Here is a 20,059-nt window from a genome sequence, read left to right on the forward strand (position 1 = left end):
TGGCCCGCTTAATTTTGTTTGCCGGCGCCTGGGCTGGCGGCGGCGGACCTACTCGCCTAGGCGCAGGCGCGGCTGTTACTGAGGCGAAGGAGATAGGCTTCTTAACCTTCTCCTCCACCCTGTTTATGGATTTCTGGAGTTCACCCAAAACTTGACCGTTTATCGGTTTAAAACTTCGGACTCCCTCCAGAACCTGATCCACCTTGCCGGATAGTCGAGTAACGACCGAATCAAGAGCAAGGTTGGCGCCCTGGAAGCCCTCACATCTAATTGCCAGGTTCGACACCAACAATCCACACTCGCCTAGATACGCGCCTGCTTTTTTATACTACACCTGCTTTAACACAAGCTTCCCCCCAGAAACATCACGCTCAGGGACAAAATCTGCTCTGCTGTTGTTCTCAGCCTTCCCCGACTTCGCAGCGAGTCGTCCTTCGGACTTGGCCCCCCCTCTTGTGCCGTGTCCTCGCTGTACGGATCCGGCTTTCGCCTTTTCCGCACCGCTCGAGACAGAGGTGTCTTGCAGGATTTTCGTGCAGACCGCATCACTCGGGCGCTCCACTACCCGAGGGGTTTCCGCGACTTCCTTATCGGAAGACTGGGGCCGCGGCGGTGACCTACCGATTGACCTCCTCGGCAATAAGGGGTCACCGGAAACCAGGTCCTTGGCCAAACCGACCAAGTCCTCCAAACAACCTCCCCCGAGTTGCTCCATCGCTGAACAGTTTAGCAATACACCAGCTGTGTTGCCAGGCACTACAATTCACAGCTTGAACGAATCTAACACCTACCACAATACCAGGTGAGCGTCTAACCTCTCACACCCCGAACGGACCGTCTGTTCCGCAGTCCATCCGAGGAGTCAAAAAGCTAAAAGCTCCTTCCACCGGCTAGGTCGGAGCGAAAACCGCTTCTCGAACCTGCCAGAGGATCTAAATATATTTAGGCCTCACCAACTACGTATGGGGACACGATATTACAAAGGAAACGTCCTTATTTGGCCGACAGCAGCACTACTGCAACACACTACGTCGCCGCTTCGTCAAAACCCCACAGCAACGCAGGTTGACTGACCGCTGCTGATCGTTGTCAACCCCGACGACGAGAACGTAGAACGCTGTACTTGCAGAATCAAATTAAATTAGCACCGGTTGCAAAAAACACAAGTTTTACAGCACGGGGCCAGAGGCCGAGAAGCGATCTTACAATAGCCTAGTTATTGTAATATAGTTATTATTACAATAGCCTAGTTAAGGTAGTTTTCTTATGAAATCTACTAACACATTAAGTAATTGAATGTTGTAAAAATAATCTCCCCTTTACAATAAAGTTCGCATGGTTATAGATAACTCGATAGGCGGTTGAGGTGATTACTAGATTTCCGCCTGTAGACTTGATTATAATGCGGCGTAGCAGAACTAGGGAACTGAGAACACTCCCATTAGAGGAAAGGAAGCTATGTGCTGAGCCATCGGAAGAAGAAGAGGGAGAAGAAGGAAGACCCTCTACTCGTCTCAACGTCACAGACTGGAGTCCGGAACAGAGCCCAGCAGAGATGCGTCCTGAAAGGCAGCCATAACAGAAGTGGATGAAGAGCTTCTACACAACCCTTCCTCTAAGTTTCCTTCCTGAGTTTTGAGTTAAAGCAATTCCTGGCGGATCATTGGGATTCAGGTCTTATTTGTATAGATTCGGGCTCGATCAATCTGAAAATTGTCCGGAGTGCGAGGCGGAAGAGAGCTCCCAACATGTTTTTTTTTTTTGTGTCCACGATTCGCCATAGAGCGTAGAGAGATGCGGCAACCTGAGACGTGAGCACATGTTTCGTCCTGAAGATACCCTACGACTATTACAAGGTGAGGCACAGTGGAAGACTGGAAAGATTCGTGAGGACGGTCATGAGGAAGCTTCAATTATATGAGGAGTCCCGCAGAGGAAAATGGCGCCGGACGGCGCGGGGGTGAACAGGTCCTCGGCTGAGTGCCTAGGGGGCTCCCCGTACGTGTGGGGGTTGCCTGGGTGCGATGAGGCCGGGGACACTCTGCTCGTGCGTCTGATGGTGGCTACTGGTAAGTGGTGTGACTATTTAAGATTTCTGTCTTGACGGCTGTGTGGGTGTGTAACGCGTGGGTGTTGTGGATGTTAGTAGCGTGTCCTGTTTTCTGCAGGTTCTTGTGCGTTGTTTTTGTCGGCGTACATATTTGACGTGCTGTATGTGTTGCTTCCAATACTGTTGTTTGTGTGGTGTGTGACATTGTTGGATTTTTATGACTGTGTGTGTGGGTGGTTCCTCCTTCTTCTGATGAAATGTTTTTATAAGTTGTCCCAGGAAGGGGGAAGCCAGGGGTGGAGGTTTAGTCGGTAGTGCGCAGATATACATACGCCCTTGGTTATAACTGTTTATAACTGTTTAGGCGCCCGTAAATGGGGTTCCTCCACCTCTAAAAAAAAGAAAAAAGATAACTCGATATAAAAGAATTGATTCACAGTTATTAAAAAGTTATGTGATTTTTTTAGCGGAGATAAGAGAAAATATCAAGAGCTGCTGTAAGAAATTTACGGATCGAAAAACGTATTTGACCGATTATGACTTTGTAACATTACGTAAGAGAATATTTTAATCATGTTTTAGAATAAGAAGGCTTGAACTGAGGATTTAGGTTACAGAATCAGATTAGAATCTACTAATACTCCTCCGTATAACCGTTAACATAAATATCAGAATGTTAACGTTGTCAGATAAAATAGTTACTATTTTCTTAAAGCAAAACAGTAAAAAAACAAAATATAAAATAACCATTTATTTGATAAAGATTTATGATGCTGGTTTAATGGTCAAAAATCGCCATAAAAACATTAATCCGTTACTATTTACATAAAAAGAAGATTATTCATTAATTTTAATGAAATTTAGTTTAATCATTTCACTGAATTATAAGAGTGTTATTACGCTTGTTAAAATATGGCATTAATACAAAGATAATTTTAAATATTATCACGTACAAGTAATCAACAAAAATAATATTTTCTTTCATTTTAGGAAATTACGCAGAAATGAAATTCTAAATGTCTTAGTGTAACGATTCAGTAATTTCACATAAATAATTTACAAAAATGTAAATGTATATCTGTAAATATTTTACTTTTTGATTTAAATATAGAAAGTGTGATTGCATACATAAATACTGTTTAATGCTGTTATTGCAAAGGAATGTAGTGAGTAATTTAGAATATGTGGGAGTAAATGAAACGTCTTCGAACAGAAGTCAAAATCCGACTGATTCATTTTGCGAGGTAGTAATGGGTAACTGATGTAGTTGGCAGCATCATGACACTGCCACTTGGATAGAATACAACAATATATCCTTCTCCGTAATGAAATTATCTAGGCCACCTTCCTACACTGTCTTTTTAACGTACTATTCTGTGGCAATGAGCAAATTAGCTTCAAAATTGTCATTTTAAATATTCACAATATAATATTACAAGGTATTTTTATGTATGATCCTTATATTGTTAAACTGAAAAAAAAAATCTTATTTAAAAAGATGAAAATCTATTTATCGCTCTAAATTTACTAAAATTTACAGTTTATAAGCTATGGATCAAATAGTTGATGAAATGCCATACTTTTGTAGCTATTGAATCTGAGATAAGCCGTCAAGAAACAAGGCATTTTTAAGCATTAAATTTACTGGACCACTCCCGCTTTTAGATTTTATAATAATACATAAATAAATAAATAAAACTAGTCAGATTTTTCAAAAAATTATAAAACCCAACTTCGAATAAACTCCGTATTATCAATTCTTATTAAATTAATTAAATATAATTATTGAGAGAATTAACGAATGAATTATTTCTAATTATGAAAGCGAAAGAAGGGTATAAACCCTTATAAAGGCTTTTGATAAAGAGATTTTAATTTCATTATTACAATTTCAAACATGTTACATGCATATTCTTTAACAAGAAAGATGAGGTAGATCAATTGATATGGGAAAAAATGCCACATCCTTGCCAGAATTAAACCCAAAACTAGGTGATTTAGAAGTCAGCTCGCTAAACAGTACGCGAAAATTGATGGCGAGTTGATTTTCTATAGTGGGCTTCACAAATGCTAAATAATATTTTTAAAGTTAGTTATTTTTTTTAATTTGGCATAAATCCATTTTACTGATTGGATTTAGACGGAGAGTTTGATAACGTAATCGTAAAGATTCAATTTTTGTTTTAATTACGGAATTAATAATCAAATCTTTATTCAAATATTCTGCTTGAATACAAATATGATCAAGAATATTTAATCACAACAGTTATTTAAAAACAAATTACACTATTTTATTAAAAACTCGTTTAAATAGAAAAATGTATTTATCTAAACTTTAGCAGGAAACAGTATTTTTTTAAACAAAAATCGATATATAAGTGATCGACGCTTTTAATTAACGTTTCAAATATTTACAAACTACAATATTAGAAATAAACGTGTGTTTTAATTGCATTTCCCGTCTACGAAATTTTCCCATTTTTAGTGGACTGAAAAATTTTCACCTTCAGAGCGAATGATAGTTATACAGGATTTTAACATTTTTTCGCGTAAGATTCTGAATTTAATTAATAGAATAATTAAATTTTGAATAAGACGGTAAATTGCATTTCGTACAATTGATGATTCCGACACAGGAAGTAATAATCTAGACATTTAAAAATGCATTCAAATCCTTCAGTAAATAATTCCAGTACATATACACGAGGTCTGTAAATAAAATAATGAGACTGGTTCAGAAAAACTTTTTATTTACAATCCAATTATACATGGACTCTGTCACCTTCCAGTGGGAGTGTCACAGTTCCCTTGGGAAGCCAGGCAATACATAAAACGGTTTTCCCACTCTTCATAACAGTGTTGGAACTCGGAGACTGAAATATCCTTCAGATGGTCGGTTACATTTTCTTTTATGTTTTCTAATGATCCAAAATGGTGTTCTTTAAGGTGTTTTTTTTTAAAGTCGAGAACAGGAAAAGTCGTAGGGACTCAAGTTAGGTGAATGAGGTGATTGAGGAACTATAGGAATGTTTTTCTTTGCCAAACACTCATTAATTGAGAGTGCAGTGTGACAAGATGCATTGTCATGATGCAGCATCCAGTTTTCTTTGATGGCAGGTCTAACGCGGGCAACTTTTTTCCGCAGTCTTTCAAGAATTTCTCAGTAAACCTATTGATTTACAACCTGTCCTGTAGGCAAAAACTTCTTATGGACAATGCCCCATAGAAACAGATTAGCATGGTTTTGCTTTTTTAGGACGTGGTGAGTTTGAAGTGTGCCACTCCTTGCTTTGGCGTTTTGTTTCTGGGTCGTACTCAAATATCCAAAATTCATCACCGGTAATAACATTTTTTTATAAAATCAGAATCAGCCTAGAAGATCGCGTCACACTTCCACCCTGCTGTTTTTCTATTCAACAATGAGTTTTTTTGGAACCAATTTTGCACGAACTTTTTTCATGTCCAATTCGTTTGACAAAATTTGATGGACTGTGGTATGGTTCAAATTCAATTGTTCTTCAATCATTCTTTACAATCAACTTTACAGTGTTGCCACTTTGGCTGCCAAAAAAAAAACTAGTCTCATTACTTTATTTACCGACCTCGTATATATTGGAATGATTTATTGAAGAAAACTTTGATTATTGATGTTTTACCTTACTTTCTCTACATATTTTGTATATATAGATTTATTGGAATTTTTATTAAAAATAATAATAAAATATCACCAATATATTTCATAAAAATAAACATAAGATTTCTATTTCCTGATGAGTACGTTGCAACCTGTTACTAGTGAACAATAAGCAATCCCCCCCCCCCCGCACGGCCATGATGAGATTAGGATGATATGTATGACTTGTAAATGAGGTGTAAAGACTCAGGCTAACCATTCCTGAGACGTGTGATTAATTGAACCCCAAAATCACCGAATTACTCCGGTATTCATTGTCTAGTATTCAAATCTGTAAAAAAGTAACTAAGTTTTACTAGGATTTGAACCTCAGAATCTTCGATTTCGAAGATTATGTGAAACACAATGCTGCCAACCACACGTCACTAAATATCTCCGTTGGCGCGTAATTGAAAAAGTTCCGTTATTTTTTGAACAGACCTCATATATATATTTAGGAAAAACTACCAGATCTTTCATTAACAGATTTTCAGAGTATTTCAATAATATTATAAAAGAGGTAATGGTAAATTTTCAAATGTTTCGGATCACCTTATAAAAAACAAACATATAATTACTGATATACACGATAATTTGTAAAAAGAAGAAATAAATAAACAAATAATAATAACACGGAAATTTGATATTCTTGAAAGATATTATACTAGTAAAATTAAAAATACTCGTAAATAAACAGAATACGATGGTTCGTTATATAAATTAATAGAACTGTTATCATAGTATCATGATATTTCAGTAAGAAGTATCAATCAATTAATGCCATGCTATAATACGGGATAAAGATTTTTAATAGTAAATGACAAACCTTTGTATGCGGATATTTTTTATGTGTAATTCATAATTTTAACTGCTGAAGTACTGACTTCGAAAGCGCTAAAGTTGGTATGTGTCTCTTACGTTTCAATCTACTATATTTGGTAGTTTTGATTTTATAATTTTATAATTGATTTAATTATAATAATTCAATACAGAGGAAAAAATGTTTGGTAAAATAAAATAAATATATAATATAATAAATAATATATAATAAAAATATAATCAGATTTTTAAACAGCTAGGTGCATTAATTTTTTTACAGTTAGATTATATTAATTACTTATTACCATTACGTAATAGATTAAATATAAATAAAAACAGTATAATCTTAATTTACTTATTTTCCATCAACTCTAATAAAATGTTCTGTCTTTCTCTCTCCCCCCTCATTCTCTCACACTCACACAGACACACATATTTACACACACATTATTTATTGATTTTTTTTTAATTTCTTCGGTAAAAAAAATAATTACTATTGTTTTTCTTTTAATTATAAATTTCGTATTTTTAAATATTTCAAAATCCGTCATTCATCTTTCTTATAAATGTCTCTTTACGTCTCTTATAAAACATTTTTTTTTGGTAGTGGAACGGTGTCTTTATACATTTTTGGATATCACACGAGAGGGGGACTGGTAGAGCAAAGCTGCCGTAGACCTCCTCTTACCCGTGAATCAATCACTTCTGTCTTAGTTCTGCTTATGTTCAAAAACGGAGTCGAAAGAGCTCCGGGGGGACCGGCTGGGTACCGCGAGTCTAAATTCATCTCACCGGCCAAATCTAGGCTGGAGTTAGAGGTTGTGGCCCCACCTTCTTTTTGCTCCCTCCATCCATTTACCCCGACCACGCTGTCTTGACAGTTCGAGACGAGAGACGCGAACTTCAGCGACGCATCTTTTTTACTAGCGACTAGTGCCGAATCTTTGTGTACTAGATTTGATTTTATCATCTATCATGTTATTCTGTTAATTTTTAAAAAATGCATTTGTTTTATCAGTAAGTCTTAAGATAATAATTATTATATTAGCAATTTGTCAGTCCTGAATTACGAATAAAATACCTCAAAACGTTAGAACTGATTAAGTTATTCGTTGATTAGGATGAGTTTAGGGGTTTACAATACATTTAAGTATTGTGGTTTAAAATTCAAAAGAACAAAAAAACAATAGTTATTTTCAGAAGGTGATAACTAAAATCATGTTTTATAAAATATAAAACATTTTAGAATAAAGATTAATCTTAAAATAACGTGAAAAAATCGTATTATTGTTTATTGAAATATAAAGTAAAAAATGTAACGTTTTGATTAATGGAACTTTTTTCGGAAATTTGTAATATATTGATTCATATTCCTATGTTTTATCGTTGAATATTATCTGCATTATTTTGAGCATTAGAAAGTTTTCGTTTTGTGTCTAATAAATATTAATGATTTTATCATTAGTTATCTTTGAAATTTCTTGTAGCAATTAGATGAAATCCAGTAATTAGAAACTTAATTGTTACAGAATAGAACAAGTAATAAGTCTACTTGTCATGATGTATATATATGTGTGTGTGTGTGTGTGTTTTGTCGGTCACACATTTTCATGTGTTTGGATGATGCATCAATGTTAATCTGGGTGTAGTCTACATTTTAGAAGTTTAAGAACATGGGGTTAAAAATATGCTTCTTACGTAACAATGAAAAATCTTATCATAAGCATTTAAAATTTTGTTTTATTTAGATAATTAAGTACCAAAAAAAATTTTAATTAATTAGAAAAAAATTAGTATTAATTATTAATGAGTTTTTTTTATAAAAGTATTTTTTCCATTTCTATGTTTATTAATTCTGTAAAAAAAAAAGAATCACTTTTAAATAGTTAAAGAAATAGTTACAAAATGTTTGAATAGAAAAATTTAACGTTTTATAATAGCAAATTTATGACATTTCAGTTCTTTTAATACAAGGAAGAAAGTATAAGTTCTATCTATTGTCTCATATTCTAAATCGATTTTTTTCAGAAGGATAATGGTAATTTATAAAAATCCACATTCGTGATTGTCTGCTTATGTGATATATTGGTTGATAGTGTTTTTTACAGCCTTGTATTTAAAATAAGATTTAAACCTCGTTGCGACATCATCTCAATTAAACGGTCAGAAAATTCTCTAATAAACCGTAACCGTTTGCACACTTAAAAACTCGTATATCAGGACAACTGAATCGTGAGTCTATAAGTAGAGAGTTATTTTGAAAGATATTGTCCTTTTTAAACCGGTGAATTTTAAAAAAGAAAATAATAAAAGTAACCTCATAATTTTCTTTCTTATTGCATAACAGTTTGAGAAACGTTCAAAGAAGTATAACTAAAAATTACAGTTGATAACAACTACAATTTTTTTAAAGTTTTAACACTTCTAAACGTAAAATCTTTAATTAAATAAAAACAAGAACAAACTAGGACGATTTGATTATGCTCATCTCTAAATGTAAATAATCTTGATCCCTAGCATATAAAATATTATTATTTGTTTCTAACGTTTAATGTTATGAACGAACACAATTTGTTAAATTATATTTTTTTTAAACATGTAAAAAATACCACTCTACTTGGTAGAGAACGTTTTTAACTTAAAAAACCACAAAAATTATTTTTTTTTTACTTCCTTGTACGAAGTAAAGGAAGTATTGTGATCAAGAGAAACTTCGGTTTTCAGATTTAAACGGAAATATCCATTTTGACAATCCCTGAATCCATTTTGACTAGTTTCAGCGTGACGTCTATACGTACGTATGTATCTTGCATAACTCAAAAACGATTAGCCGTAAGGATGTTGAACTTGAATTTAGGTCTGTTGTAACATATAGTTGTGCACCTCCCCTTTTGATTACAATCGACTGAACCAAAAGTGTCCAAAAAAGCGCAAAATCTAAAAAAAATTGGATTTTGAACTTTTCCTTAACTTCAGTAAGCCCTCATTGAGAGATTTTCAACGATATGTCATAAGTGTTACTTATTTTCATTGGTTTCGGAGTTATAGCCAAATAAAATTCTAATTAATTAAATATTTGGATCTTACAAGGGGAAGGTAAATCGGTTCGAATGAGACTCTCTATCCTTTTTTTATATATATATATTTTTAAATTTAAATATATTGATTTATTAATAATTATTAACCTCTGATTGTAAAAAAAAATTACAATAAATAATAATTCAATCAATTATAATTAATATATATATATATATATATATATATATATATATATATATATAAATATGAAAAAATATCAGAAGTTATTAATGAAATAAAATTTGATGCACTTTTCATTTAAAAAAAAAAAAAATATGTATATGTAATTTAATAGGCGTAAAAGGAAGTCATGTGGTGTCCTCAGCAGATTTTTTTCATTTTGTTCAAGCTATTGCACTTAATAAAGTGGACTCCAATGAACTGTGATTGAAGTTAACAAAATAAACAATAAAATAATTGCGAGAAAAATCAAAGAAAACTGAAAGTTTTTCGAAGGTTAAAAAAAGTTGTGATCATAATTTTAATCTAATTTAAATTCCAAAGTACACAGATTAATTGGTAAAAATCTTTATTAATTTTAGAGAAAAATGTACCGAAAGAATCGAAAAGATATTTGAAGAAAGCGGAGTTGTAACTACCCCTAATTTTTATTCTTTAAAAAAAATAAGTCTCGCGTTTTTCTTAGTATATTTTATGAATTCGATAAATTTTATTAACCTGTTACACATTTAAATTTTTTCTTATGCGTACGTTGCAATCTGTTCAACTAGTGAACAATAAGCAACCCTCCCCCTATGGCTCGATGAAATTAGAATGATGTATATGACGTGTAGTCTTGTACAGACTCATTCCGACCATTCCTCAGACTGTCGTTACTGGAACTCCATCCATTAAAAATCACCAGTATCAACTATCTAGTATTGAAATCCGTATACAAGCAACTAACGTTTACTAGAACCATTTTCATTGGGATCACGACTTACAGTAACTTAAGGGGGTTGCTTAAACATGCAGCTCGATGTGATCTCCAGATTACAGCCGACAGATCAGACATCGGAATTATAAGGAACAGGGCCTGAAATCACCCTGGGTCCAGATCAAATCTGGGTGTCCAGATCAGATTTTTTATTTAAAAGTAAATAAAATACCCAGTTTTATAATACTTAGCTTGTAAATTTATCAAGTCTTATGTGAGAAAATCGTTAAGATTTTTCCATTTTGGAAATGGCACTCTTCATCATTGTTCAAAACAAAGCAAAGATTTGGAGAAATCCTTGTCTACGGATTTTTTTATTGTTTTTTTATTATGTTGGTGTTTAAAAGGGTAACAAATTTTACCTCACGTAAAGAAGTATTTAAAGGATTATTTACTCGCTCTCAAAAGCGTGCATCAACTAATAAACACAACCAGGTCTATGTATATAAGATTTTATCTAAGAATATTAGGGAATTAGGACGAAAAATAAATAAATACATTGAAAACAAAAGAGGATGGATAATAATCATCTGGCACCAGGTGTAAACACAATTATTTGATGACACTGACAATCATTGAATTAGTCGTTTGTTATTCATCGAAGAGGGGGAAATGTCTTCATAAAAGTATAATGACTGCCAATACGTGATATTTTTATTTCTAACGAAGCCTTTGCTTACTCAGCAATTTCAATATAATTTCGAAGCAGTAAATATTGTATACAGTTGTTTTATTATTTATAAGTGTTTGCAGATTTTATAAGAGCAATTATTACATTTATAGTATTATTTCTTATGTTTTAATACATTGATTATTACATATAGATTATCGGTACTAATATTTAAAATTGTGACGAAGAAAAAATACCAGACCCGTTCAGGAAACCGAACCCAAGCAACTAATTAAGTTTGATGATTTAGTTACATTTTTTGTAAAAACTATTGCAGTGTTTTTAAGATAAAAAATTTGATGTGTATACCACATGACTTCTTTGTACGCCTATTAGATTACATACACATATTTTTTTAAAATGAAAAGTACATAAAATTTTATTTCATTAATAACTTCTCATATTTTTCGTATTTTTTTTTTAATTGAATTATTATTTATCGTAAGAACATTTTTACAATCAAAGGATAATAATTATTAATAAATCAATATATTTAAATTAAAAAAAAGGAAATGAAATCGGATTCGAATCGATGTGCCTTGCCCCTTGTAAGATCCAAATATTTCATTAATTAAACTTTTATTTGGCTACAACACTGCAACCAATGAAAATAAGTACCATTTATGATATATAGTTGAAAAGCTCTCAATGAGGGCTTATTACTGCAGTTAACAAAAAGTCCAAAATTCAATTTTTTTTTTGGATTTTGGTCTTTTTTGGACACTTTTGGTTCTGTCGATTGCAATCAAAAGGAGAGGTGCACAACTAGATGTTACAACAGACCTAAATCAAAACTTAACATCCTACGGCTAATCGTTTTTGAGTTATGCGAGATACATACGTACGTACAAACGTCACGTCGTTACTAGTCAAAATGGATTCAGAGATGGTCAAAATGGATAATTCCGTTGAAATCTGAAAACCGAAATTTTTCGCGATCACAATATTTCCTTTACTTCGTACAAGGGTAAAAATTCGTAAACAAAACAAGCCTAACTATATTTTAAACAGAACCTTTAGGTAATTGGTAGTAAGTAACTAAAATTATTTATGCTTTCCACGCCTTTCAACCGTTTAGAATCTTAATTTATTATACAATGTTTAAAGAAATACGCTTTTCATAAAACATTAAAAAACTCAGATACACAAAATAGACAAACTGCTACAGAGCGATTATTTGCGTTCAAGGATTTTTTCAACCCTTTTTTTATTACATGACATGATATACATACTGAGGATTCATAAATAAGGAATACATGACGTATGTGTGTAAGAACCAGATAATAATTTTAAGGAAAACTTTCACTTTTAATTATTGGAATTACTTTATAAGATTGTATTTTTTTATGAAATAGAGAAATTAACCTTAACCATATTTTTTTAGGACTCCCCCCACCATTAAAACTGTTACTTTTGATGGTGCGATTTTGCTGTTTCTGAGAAAACTTTGTTGATAACGAAAATAGTTATTAGGGAAAATTTTAATTCATATTTTTAACAGACGTAATATTAAAAAATGCGACAATAAAAATTTATAAATCTCTACTATTCGAGTAAGAAGTTACTAAAAAAGGAGCTTATCAATTCAGTCCTTATAAAATATTTAAACTTTTATTCAAGTCTTAGTCAATGAGCAAATATGCAAAATTTTTTTTTCTAATTTTGTAGAAGTTTCTCTGGATAACTTTTGTCCAGAACATCACCAGAAGATTTTATCTTTTAAACTATAAATTTCATTGTCACGTAGACGACTTGAAGTTTATTTTTTAAAATTATTTGTTGGTATTTTTACTATTAAACCTTGATAATGTAACGATATTAGGCCGATGCCCAGAAATAATTTTTTTATTCAACAAATTCAAAGAGTTTTTATCCAAAAATTGTATATTTCCGGTATTGCAGACATCCTATTTTACGTTCAGTTTTCGAATGATTTTTCATATGTTTATCGACACAGGTTTTTGTCTTTGCATTTATTGGGCGTGTACGGGCAAGGATTTATTTTTGTAAATTTATCCAACATTTTAAATAAATATAGCAATTAAAAATAAAACCGATTTTAAAATAAACGTGCTGAAAGGTAAATAATACGGTACAATTTTTCTTTAAGTTCTCATTTTTTGAAGCTGCAGCACTTTCAGAGGGAGAATATTTGGTTCGTACTTCAGCGAGAATATTTGGCGTCAACTTCAGTCGAAATTTAAAGATGAATTTAATTTTTTAGTATTTACTTTGAGTTTTTTTTTTGAAGTCAGCTTTAAAATTATCACATTCAACGGTAGACCGAGTACGACAAAGAAAATATCTGTTGATTATAATAGAAAATGTAATCTCAAAAAATATTTTTAATAGAAATACAAAATTATAATCGAAAATCTAACACTCGCGTTTTTTTAGAATTTCATTAATATAAGGTCTCCGTAGTGGAAACGAAGTTCTTTAATTTAAAAACAACTCTACGTATTTCGTATGAACTCAGTTCAATGCAATTTTATCCAAAAAAAACAAGCTACTTTTCCTGAATGTTAACAAATTTGAAAAATAAAAATTCATTTTTCACTGAAATATCAAAATTCAAATTTGCATGCTTATTAAACAGAATTCCACCGTTAAAGAAACAAGTACACATAACTTAAAATTTATCGCCATTAAAATGAATTAAAAAAGTATTACGTTTAACGAATCTAAAATTAAAATTTTACCAGAGTATTCCACTTTTAAAATACAAGCAAAAATGTTAATAGAGATACTAAATACTGCCATACTATCTTCTGAAAAACTTGGCAGAGAGCCACCCCTACCGTAATTATTTCAGCAGACTCGGTTTCTGTCGGGTATGATCGGATATTCTTAAAATATCTAAGGGTAAACATTTCCATATTTAGAATATTTCTCGTTAATTATTTTTTGGTTTTTTCCTCCGTTAACAATAACTTATACAATTCAACCAACAGCTCTTAAGTTGATAATCGGCAAAATGATCGTATTTTAACAAATTTCAAGATATTTTTGTACTTCCAGTGTCATAATTTGGTTAAAAAAGTAATTTTTTGTCTTATACTATTTATAATCAGGTTTTAAAACAGTACTAAAACAACACAATCAATCGAAACAAAAAAAGAGGTGATTGATGAATTGAATATTTTAAAAATCAATACAAGTATTTGTTGCTTTTTTTTAATAAATCTAATGTAGTAAAATATTTTATTATAATATTAATCAAAAAATAAATTATAATAAAAGTATTTAAAAAAAATTAATTTAATAAGAAAACAAACAGAATAAATTAATTGACTTTAATATGAAGTGAAACTAACAACTAACTGATCAATCATACAATGTGATTAAAATTTTTTTAAACTAAATTTAAAAAGTGACTCGCTCTCAAAATACACAGTAATGTATCTGCTGCAAATTCTTCACTACAAAGGAGAGATGCATGAAATATAGCTTACACACAAGATCACATTTCCGAGCAGACGAGAGAGTATAGTAACAAACCCAATAAATTTAGATTTCATTGTTAAAATAGGTACAAAAGATTTACTATAAACACTCCTTAAAATTTCAACAAATTTGTGATTTCAGCCTTAAAGTGTAAAATGATGGTTTTTTTCATAATCGATGAAACAATTGATTATACCAGGGAAAAATGTACAAATTAAATTTCACAAATTTCCATTAACATGAAATGAATGGGCATATATTAATCAGGGCAGAAATAAAATTAAAAAAAGCATATTTTATTCCTTTTGCAAAAGTCAACATTTTGCAAATATTTTCTCAGATTATTTGAAAGTTGTATAAAAAATCCTACTTAAATCTTCAACTTAACCACTGGGTTGGTGTAGTGGTGAACACGTCTTTGCAAATCAGGTGATTTTGAAGTTGAGAGTTCCAATGTTCAAATCCTAATAAAGGCAGTTACTTTTAAATGAAAAGTAGATCATGAACATTGATGTTCTTTGGTGGGTGAGTTCCAGTTAATCACAGAAATGGTCAATCTGAGGCTGTACAAGACTACACTTCACTTTCACTCATACATATCATCCTCTGAAGTAATATCTGACAGTGATTCCTGGACGCTAAACAGAAAAAAAATCTTCAACTTGAGATGAAAGCTTATATAATCCTAAATAATTTAGCCCCTATGAATCATCTCTGTCTCAAATTATTTAACTTTCTATTTATTAGAATTGTTAAGAATAGAACATTGCCTATTTACATAATCTTATTTTTTTTATAAGAAATTCATATAATAGCATATGAAAAATGCCAACCCATAATTGGAATTCAAACCTAGAATGTTCTAAATGAAAGGCCAACGGCCTTTTTGCTGCTACCGCTTTGCTAAGGAGGTCAGCATTTATTTATGACCACTGATATATAAAAATTCATATTCCTTGAAAATATTGTTAATAATTTACTTAAATTCAAATGATAAAAAAATGAATATACCTGTTATGTAGGTTTTAGGTGGAGCTTGTATAAAAAAAAAAATAATAATTCATGAAAAAGTAATTTGGTTTTCCCAAATTTTTTTTTTATTAATTACGTTTAAAATAATTTAAAATAAATACTTTTTGCTTTTCTTAAAATGTATTCAGCTACCATAATTTTCAAACTTTCATTAGTTTATTACTGTTATACCTTTAAAAAAATTCCCTTTTGGAGGAAGAGTTGCAAATAATTACTGATAGCATTTTAAGGATTGTTATAGCAATCTATTTATTTATAAACCCACCATCATTTAGTAAAATTTTCATTTTTAATTCAAATTGTACTTGGCTAAAAAGAGCTAGTGGCTTTTAATTTTTTCTAAACATCTCAATAAGAAATTTTAACTATCTTCTATTTCAGGGTCTTTTATTCATAAATCTCCTTTTGAATTGGAAATAGTATTTGTAACACACTGTTTTACAATACTAAAAGATATATATATCTGCAACACATTTATTGCTTTCCAATATTTGTACCAGTCTGTATTATGCATAAGATGCATATAAAGGTCCAATGTTCAAGAGATACCAATCAGAGTTGTTTTTTTTTTACAATACAGCCAGTCCCTAAAATCAACCTTCTGTTGATTTTACTGAATATTATAGATGGGCTGAATATTACCTTCAGGGGGCTTGATATTCTGATATATTCAGTTCAGTAAGGAAAACTAAACAGAGAATGACTATTCTATTTCCTAAGTAAGCGTTGTGTATGATTCTTTTTGTTCTTGAGAATAGTATGCTGTTTTAGTGAGTGACTTGTGATTCATGCCTGGTCAGCCACAACCATTACAGTTATGGCACATAATCGTATATTAATTGTATAAATCTTTATGTATAATATTTAAAATTAATGTTTCCAAACTGTTACCTGTACAAGACATTTATGAAAATGAAGAAAATTTGAAGTGAATAATTTAAAAGCAGCATCATTTGTTGTAAAAAGAAGTGGATTAATATCAACTTCACATAATCTCAAGAAGATACGTGTTTCCATGCATGCATGGATTATGATTGTACAACAATAAAATGCTTACACAAAGGTGTATGTAAACAAATTAAACTTGTGTGAAAATGAAAAATTCCAGTAATAAATGTAAAATTTGTCTTCATATGGTGCTTTAATATATTTGTTTAACAATAAACATTTTAAAAATATGAAGAAAATTTTATTATACTACTAAATTAATTACTGATGCATTACATTCAGCAGGTATACTATTAATATTTTTAATTATTAAAAAATAAATAACAGTCTTTTGTATATTTTTTAAAAATCTGTACTGCTTTAAATGATGAAATTCTTTCACAACATAATAGAGTTGATATGTATTTTGTATACTATCTCAATTAACTGAATAAATTTCCGTCTAAAATATCACTTCACTGATAATTTGTTCCACTACACTTTAAACTGAATTATTATTTTAGTAGTTGGCACAATACATTATATAATCATTCAAATTTGATGTTTACCTATTAAACAACTTTCTCAATAATTTTTTTTTTTTTAATTAAACTTTTGTAGGAAAACTGGTGCAAAATTATTCTTATGTGAAAGAACATATATATATATATATATATATATATATATATATGTACGTAATCTTTTTATAAACTCTAAAGCACACATAAGCTACTGAAGGTAACAAAAAAATCCTAATATAGCATGGAAGACGTTTTATGTGTTAAAAGATGTTTTATGTGTTATTATATATAAATGTAATATATTATTATATATTACAGAGGGAGAGAGAAAGAGTAATAAATATGCTACTAAATAAAACCAGATCATTATTTCAAGAAAAATGAATTTTATAATGATATTTATTTACAGAATTCATTTCTAGATAAATATCATTTATTCAGAAAATAAATAAACAATATAGAAGTGTGTGCAAGTTTACCCAAAAGCAGTCAAAAGTGGTAACTTTTTTTAAAGTTTTCCTTAAAATATTCATACAGAAAAAGTGCAAAAAACCAGGTATCACCTGATGTTGAATTTTATATAAATTAAATTGTTTATTTATTTTCAAGAAGATAAATCTAATATAGTAAGTATTAAATTACTAGAAAAAGATATAGTCAAGGGCAATTTGCATACATACGAGGTCTGTAAATAAAGTAATGAGACTAGTTTTTGTTTTGGCAGCCAAAGTGGCAACACTGTAAAGCTACTAGTAAACATATGGTTATATGAACAACTGATTTATATTAGGTATTAATATTTCAAATCTATTGTTGCCACATGAGACGTAAACAAACTTTTTGTGAAACGAGTTTTTGTTCTGCATTATAAAACTGAGTGATACTAATTATGCGTAACATTGTACAATCAAGTTTTGTGTTAAACTCGGTAAAAATGCTACTGAAACTTTTTCAAAATTGAAAAGGGGGTATGGAGATGACGCTTTGTCATGAACACAAGTTTTTAGGTGGTTTAAAGCATTTTCACATGGCTGAGAATCAGTTGCAGACGATCCATACTCTGAAAGACCATTAATGTCAAACAGTGACAACAATGTTGTGTGAATCAGAGACTTTTGGAGTTTTTGTCTGCAGGAGAGACTATAAATCAATATGTTTACCGAGAAATTCTTGAAAGACTGTGGAAAAGAGTTGCCTGCGTGAGACCAGCCATCAAAGACAACTTGATGCTACATCATGACAATGCACCTTGTCACACTGCACTCTCAATTAATGAGTTTTTGGCAAAGAAAAACATTCCTGTAGTTCCTCAACCAACTTATTCAACTGACTGGAGCCCCTGCGACCTTTTACTATTCTCGACTTTAAAAAAACACCTCAAAGGACACCATTTTGGAACAGTAGAAAACATAAAAAAAATTTAACCCACTATCTGAATGATATTCTAGTTTCTGAGTTCCAACATTGCTATGAAAAGTGGGAAAACCGTTTGAAGTGTTGCACGGCTTTTCAAGGGAACTATTTTGAAAGTGATAGAGTCCATGTATAATTAGATTGTAAATAAGAAGTTTTCCTGAACCAGTCTCATTACTTTATTTACGGATTTCGTACATATGATAGGTTTTTTACTTTCTCAGGGTGATCCAGATCTGAGAAAGAGCTATTAATTGATCCTTAAAAACAAAATACATAATACCAGTATCATAAATAAAAGATCTAATCACTTTAAGTTTTCTTGGAAGTGAATCTGACACAGCAGCATCACAGAACAGCTGTTCTAATCTTTGGCATAGCAGTATTTGCAACCCTTTGTAAATTGATAGTTCTGTAACTCTTGCAACTTCCCAGAGCAATATCTTATTTTTGTTTTATGCAATTGAATTTCCTCAAAATAGGTTGTGAAACCCAGTTGGTCAAAAATTAGTTTGCTTTTTGAAAATAAGTGGTTGTGAAGTGAAGATTTTTTGTACCAAATAGTCAATACCATATTTAATAAACTAGTTCCTGTTGGTCTTTAAATACAAATAAAGCATTGGCTGTAGTGTATGTTTGATTGTGTAACAAGGTATTATTGCTGTTTGTTTGTTGCTAATGATCCTAGAACTTAATACCTAAAAATAAACAGCTGTTCAATAACCCAATCTAACTAGTGGGTTGGAAATTTACTTAGCCTTTATAAGAGTATGTTAACATATCAATAGTCATTCCTGTAGTAAAAAGATTTTTGTAATAAGTACTGTTATTTGTACAAAACTGAATTTTCAAATTTCAATAATCATAACTGTAATGATAAAATCATTTAACAGATTAAAATTATACTTAAAATTGGATTAGATCAATTCAAAAAGAATTCCTAATATTAACTTCTTTTTTTTATCTAATAATTTATTCATCCAATTACAGTTGATTCTTTTTTTAATAATGATTTTTATGATGAAATAAACAGTATAAAAAGTAATCCAGATCCTAGCAAAAAATCCAACCAACTGCAATCATGATATGAACCTAATAAGCTAACTATTACATCATTAGATTGCTGGCGAATAGGTAGCTTATATAATATACAATTTTATTAAAGATCTTTTCTAGATCTAATACATCTGTAGACATATATAGGCATTTTGTAAGAAATTGAATGAAGCATGTTAAAATTGTAGCAATTAGCAGAACAAAAGAGGATTACTGTCACTAATTTTGCCTAAAACCATAGTCAAAAATATTTTATAGAAAAAATATCCTAAGATCAAAGAATGTTTTGTTTAAAACAGAAGGGAGCAAAGAATTGTTTTGTTTAAAAGGAAAGCTGACAACAGTTATAGAGCTTACCTGTCATGCAGCTTTTTTCCAATGCACGGCTTACACACAATTTAAAGTATTTATAATTTTATTTAAATGCTTTATTTTA

This window comes from Lycorma delicatula, chromosome 1, assembly GCF_047948215.1.
Source record: "Lycorma delicatula isolate Av1 chromosome 1, ASM4794821v1, whole genome shotgun sequence".
Taxonomy (NCBI): Eukaryota; Metazoa; Arthropoda; class Insecta; order Hemiptera; family Fulgoridae; genus Lycorma; species Lycorma delicatula.